Source organism: Panthera uncia (assembly GCF_023721935.1).
Source record: "Panthera uncia isolate 11264 chromosome B2 unlocalized genomic scaffold, Puncia_PCG_1.0 HiC_scaffold_24, whole genome shotgun sequence".
NCBI classification, from domain to species: domain Eukaryota; kingdom Metazoa; phylum Chordata; class Mammalia; order Carnivora; family Felidae; genus Panthera; species Panthera uncia.
Window position 1 is genome coordinate 44,811,521 of NW_026057580.1, and position 6,005 is coordinate 44,817,525.

The following is a 6,005-nucleotide window of genomic DNA, read 5'->3' on the forward strand; positions in this document are numbered from 1 at the left end:
ATTTAGTGAGGTCCTTCAGGAACTCCCTGGGCACTCATACCTGCACAACCTGGAAATTCAGGGGCATCAACACCTGTGGGTCAACCTTGACAAATGGGGTGTGGAAGGTGATGGATAAATGTTTCTTCCCTTCATCCTCTAGATGAGAGTTCTCATAGGCCTTCTCAGATGGCCCAGGCAGCATCCAGCACAGGTAGCAGTGGCCAACTTGACAAAGTATCCTTGTTTTGCTTCCCCTCACATTGTCTGACTCTCCCTGCTGCCCTGCTGGCTCCATGGAATCTACATTCTCAAACAAACTCACACAAACCTTAATCTGCTTTCAGGGGAACCCAGCCTCACACAGACATTCTGGAGTTACAGAGTTCCTTGCTCCTGATAAAGTGCCTACTCACCCACATGGATGGCCTTCTAGTTTTTTTCTTTGGCTGAAAAGGCATGGAGGGAACCAGAAAAGGGAGTGAAGAATATGGAACTGATTTTCTATACATAACAATTAAGTTCCTTTATATCTTATTGCTTTATCACCGCAGGAAACGGATCCAACTATTTCCAAGTGGTAAGAATGGGGAAAAAATGACAACAGTGCCTGCAGGAAGTTATTTTTCAGTATGCCATATGTTACATGATGCAAGAGTGTTTCTCCACATCGAGCTTCAACCAGGAAGCTGACCCATAAGAAACCTTCTTACTGAAGCAGAGTGGGTGGCATTTTCTTGGTAAGTTAAACAGGTGTACTGAGTGACACATAGTTTTGCTTAATGGTAGGAATACAAGGGAAACAAGATCATAGGCCACTGGGGAGGACCTCTGAGCAGGGAGTTAGGAAATACCGGCCCTGGCTGGCTCTGTCACCAAGATAAGTAACAGCTCAGGCTCTCCCAGGCCCTGTCCGCCTCTGCCAGCTCACATAGCAAGCAGGGACCTTGCTTTTGGTCTCATTTGGGCTTCCTGGAGCAGCAGCTGAGACTCGAAGAGAGGCTCTCACATAAAGCTGGGCTCTGGAAACAAAAAGATAGTCTGAAGAGTGCTGTGCAGAGTGGCAAAGACCATCTACCATGAGGTCACCCAGGAGAAGGAACAAATTAAAGCAGAGTCCTCAAGGCAAAGCCAGAGTAGATCTGAAAAGCCAATACCAAGAGCAGGTACACTTTTGTGGCATTCCTTAGCCACAACTCCGGGTGTGAAATGAACTAGTAAGGACACCAAGACAGTTTAGACATCCTCTTAATTAGATCCCTGGTTCCTTGTTACTCAAAGTGGGATATGTGAACTAACAGTCTTTTTTTTTTGAATTTTTAAAATGTTTTATTGATTTTTGAGAGAGAGAGAGAGAGAGAGAGAGAGAGAGAGAAAGCATGGGAGGGACAGGGAGACACAGAATCCGAAGACAGGCTCCAGGCTATGAGCTAGCTGTCAGCACAGAGCCCAACGTGGGGCTCGAACCCATGAACCACGAGATCATGACCTGAGCCAAAGTTGGACGCTTAACTGGCTGAGCCACCCAGGCGCCCCTGAACTGATAGTCTTGGCATCACCTATGACGTGGTTAAAAATACAGAGTCTATTGAATCAGGGTCTGCCTTTTTAACAAGATTTCTCGTTGATTCTCCTACACATTAAATCTTAAGAAGTGTTATCAGTGAATCGTTTGCATTAGCACACGTTTCCTGGTTGTTTATGAGCAATTTGGCTCAGAGGTTTTTCATCAGGGAGAGGCACAACCCCCTCAGGCACATTGGGAAGTCTGTGGTGGGAGGCACTTGATTGTCATAATGACTGTAGAGACTACTGACATTTAGTGGGCAGGTGCCAAGGATGCTAAACATCCTGCAATGTGTGGGATGATCCCTCAGAGCAAAGAACTGTCCCACCCAAATGACAATGGTGTTCCTGATGAGAAACATGTTGGCTATTTCTTAATCTGTAAAATAAGCACTTGGACTAAATGGATGCCAGTGTTTCTCCCAGCTCCAAGAATCTTTTGTTCTACCGCTGTCATAAACACTGGTTTAGAAAGTTCTCAGTGCTGTCTTCCCCTCCCTCTAATTATGCCTGCTGCAAGTCCATGTCATTTTTACTTAGACCATCCAACAGAGCCAGTCACAGAGATTAATCTTAATGAACATAAATTCATATCATTCCCTATTACATACAACTTGCCCATTCTGGTGAGAATTCAAAGAGCCCTTTTAGTCAACTTAATGTATTTGTCATTGTGATGCTGATAACACAAAAAAGTCTGGAAACACGGTCAGCTAAATATTTTACTAGCCAGCAGTTCAAGGCAATCATTGCCCTGTCAGATTTGAGCTGAAGTGGCTCTCCCCACTCTCACAACCTCTGTCCTGTTTGGATTAACAGGGAGTCCTGCTGGGATGGCATGGAAGTAGGGGATGGTGGCTGAAATGCAATTCTCCAACAGCTGTTTAACATCGTCTCTGAAGAGACAGGACAGGCAGCAAACACGTGGAGGGTCATAAGTAGGGCTTGGTGAACCTGACCACGCTGAGAATTTTCTGACTCTGTGGGGCTGGTGGAGGAAATTAAGTAAGACTGGAACCGATAGACTCATAAGAGAATCTAAGTAAACAATTGAGTTTCTATTGAGGGTGAGGTCTCTTTTGAAGATGAAATCGTGAATTAACTTCTATTTTCCCCATTGCAGGGCTGTGAGGACAAAGGAAAGCATCTGTAGAAAAAAAAAAAGGAACTTGTTGGATGAAAGGTAGGATGTACCTCTAAAGGGCTGTTGGTTTTTACAATTGTGCTGTCCTTGACGCACTATGGGTGCAAAGATTAAGAAATTAAGGTCCTTTCAATCACTACAGCTAAAGGAAAAGGCAGCATCCTGGAGGAGATTATTTTTCCCTAGGATTATTTGTCCCGGGGTTCTGTGGAGTGGTATCTGCCAGGGCATTCACCTCATTGCCTTCTGGCTTTAGAAATCAATGGCATGGGTGAAAAGAATAGCATTCTGATAGTTAGTGCTTATACATGCCACCTCTATTTATACATGTTGGTGACTGGCTACTGAGATAAGCAAAGAAGACAGACAGTGCTGAAGGCTGGGCTTTTGTCTGTGGCTTAGATTCTAAGTCAGCCAACGGTGTACTAATTGTGCCCCAATATAGCCCTGCTCAGCAGTATAAGAAGTTTTATTGGAGTGATTAGGAAAAGTGGTTGGTGGCTAAAGACAGTTCAAAATAATAAAAATATGCCTTACCATTGTATTTGATCATAAAATGCGTAAATGCACATGATCTGTTAGCCCTTACTGAAATCTATGCTTTGCATCTGCTGATGTGAGGGATTCCATGACCACGTTTACATAAACGTGTGTAATGCATTTGTCACAATGTCCAATTTCAGCTTCTTGAAAGTGGAAGGAGAACTAAAGCCACTTCTGAGACAATTTTAGTGTAAATCCTGGATTTTTATTGTTTTCTAATCCTTTATCATTGTCTTGTCAAGTACTTTCATGACAATTTTTAAAACTACTGAATCTTTCCTGGAATTCATAATTTCGTTTTCATAGAAATAATAACTTTTTCTTTACACATGCATATTTATTCACTTGCAAATCAAATTCTATAATTACAATAACAAGTTCAACAGGTATGAATGAGTTTGGGAATCAACAGAACTACTTTTAAGAAGCTGACCATTGATTTCCGGTAGTGGCAGTTTGAGCGGCCAAAGCAAGATGGGTCAAAGTCAGAGGAGTGGTCATGGCCCTGGAGGTGGCAAGAAGGATGACAAGGACAAGAAAAAGAAGTACAAACCTCCTGTACCAACCAGAGTACCAACCAAAGGGACCAATGCTGCCAGCAAGCTGCCACTGGTGACACCTCGCACTTGGTGCTGCTTAAAATTACTCAAGTTAGAATTAAAGACTATCTTCTCATGGAGGAAGAATTCATTAGAAATCAGGAACAAATGAAGCCTTTAGAAGAAAAGCAAGAGGAGGAAAGATCAAAGGTGGATGATCTGAGGGGGACCCAAATGTTGGTAGGAACGTTGGAAGAGATGATGACAATCATACCATCGTGTCCACATCTGTGGGCTCAGAACACTATATCAGCATTCTTTCCTTTGGAGACAAGGATCTGCTGGAGCCAGGCTGTTCAGTCCTGCTCAACCACAAGGTACATGCCATAATAGGGGTGCTCATGAATGACACGCATCCCTTGGTCATGGTGATGAAAGTAGAAAAGGCCCCCAGGAAACCCAAGCTGATACTGGGGGGTTGGACAACCAAATCCAGGAAATTAAGGAATCTGTGGAGCTTCCTCTCACTCATCCTGAATATTATGAAGAGATGGGTATAAAGCCCCCCAAAGGGGTCATTCTCTATGGACCACCTGGCACAGGTAAAACCTTATTAGCCAAAGCGGTAGCAAACCAAACCTCAGCCACTTTCCCAAGAGTGGTTGGCTCTGAACTTATTCAGAAGTACCTAGGTGATAGGCCCAAACTCGTTTGGGAGTTGTTTCGAGTTGCAGAAGAACATGGGCCATTCATCGTGTTTATTGATGAAATTGATGCCATTGGAACAAAAAGATATGATTCAAATTCCAGTGGTGAAAGAGAAATTCGACGAACAATGTTGGAACTGTTGAACCAGTTGGATGGATTTGATTCAAGGGGTGACCAGAAAGTTATCATGGCCATAAACCAAATAGAAACTTTGGATCTAGCACTTATCAGACCAGGCCACATTGACGGGAAAAATGAGTCCCCCCAGCCTGATGAAAAGACTAAGAAGCGCATCTTTCAGATCCACACAAGCAGGATGATGCTGGCTGATGATGTGACCCTGGACGACTTGATCATGGCTAAAGATGACCTCTCTGGGGCCGACATCAAGGCAATCTGTACAGAAGCTGTCTGATGGCCTTGAGAGAACACAGAATGAAAGTAACAAATGAAGACTTTAAAAAATCTAAAGAAAATGTTCTTTATAAAAAACAAGAAGGCACCCCTGAGGGGCTCTACTTGTAGTGACCACATCTGCCTTCAAAGAAACGGTCAGGAGCATCCTGACTCCTCGGAGGGATGAGGCTGGGAAGCTGCCCAGAGGAACCCATGTTCCAGTTGATCTTTCTTAGCAAAACTTCCCGTGTCCCTTTTTGAGCGCAGTGTGTAGGGTGCCCGTCAGGCTGCCTTCATGTGTTGGCCACGTGCAGTGCTCTCCCCCCAATAAAGTGAGCTCCTCCTCCTCCTCAAAAAAAAAGAAGCTGACCATTCAACATGTGGAAATAGCAGTGTGGGGCATACTAGTAGGCCACGAGTTGTCAGGCCATAAGAATGTACACTTTTTACAAAGAGGATGGAGAGGACCAGTTAACCTGAAAAATAAGTTAAGTGGGGGTATTGAAATAGTTATCTGTTATACTGAATGTTTGTATCCCTCTAAAATTTGTTTGAGGCCTAAACTCCACGTGACTGAATTTTGAGTAAGGAAATAATTAAGAGTCAAATGAGGTCTTAACGTTGGGGCCCTGATCTGAAAGGATTAGTATCCTTATGGGCAGAGATACCAGAGAGCTTGCTTACTGTCCACACTGTGAGGACACAGAAAGAAGGTGGCTGTCCACAAGCTGGGAAGAGGGCCCTCACCAGAAACTGACCCTGTGGGCCTCGATCTGGGACTTCAGCCTCTAGAACTGTGGGAAAATAAATGTCTATTTTTTCAGCCACCAAGTCTGTGGCAATTTGCTTAAACCACCCAGTCTGTGGTATTTTGTTATGGAAGCAGACTAATGCACTATCCTTTTATACTTAATATTTAACACCATGTCTTTGGTTCTAAGGAACACTTAACAGTAAAGCTCGTTGGATCAATACAAAATTATCACCATTTCTGGAGAACTGACTTACAGTGCAAAGCCTAAGCTAATAGATCCTGCCTGATAAACAGTATATTCAATTTTATTTTGGGAAAATACTGGTATGTATTTACAGGCCTAATTCTAGTAGTGAACTATTGAATATAGCTATTT

The 6,005-nt window shown here is 43.5% G+C and overlaps 1 pseudogene; it reads left to right on the forward strand.

The window, feature by feature from the left end:
• Positions 1–3,463: 3,463 nt before the first annotated feature.
• On the forward strand, positions 3,464–5,202 carry LOC125938664 (26S proteasome regulatory subunit 4-like; annotated as a pseudogene).
• Positions 5,203–6,005: the final 803 nt, after the last annotated feature.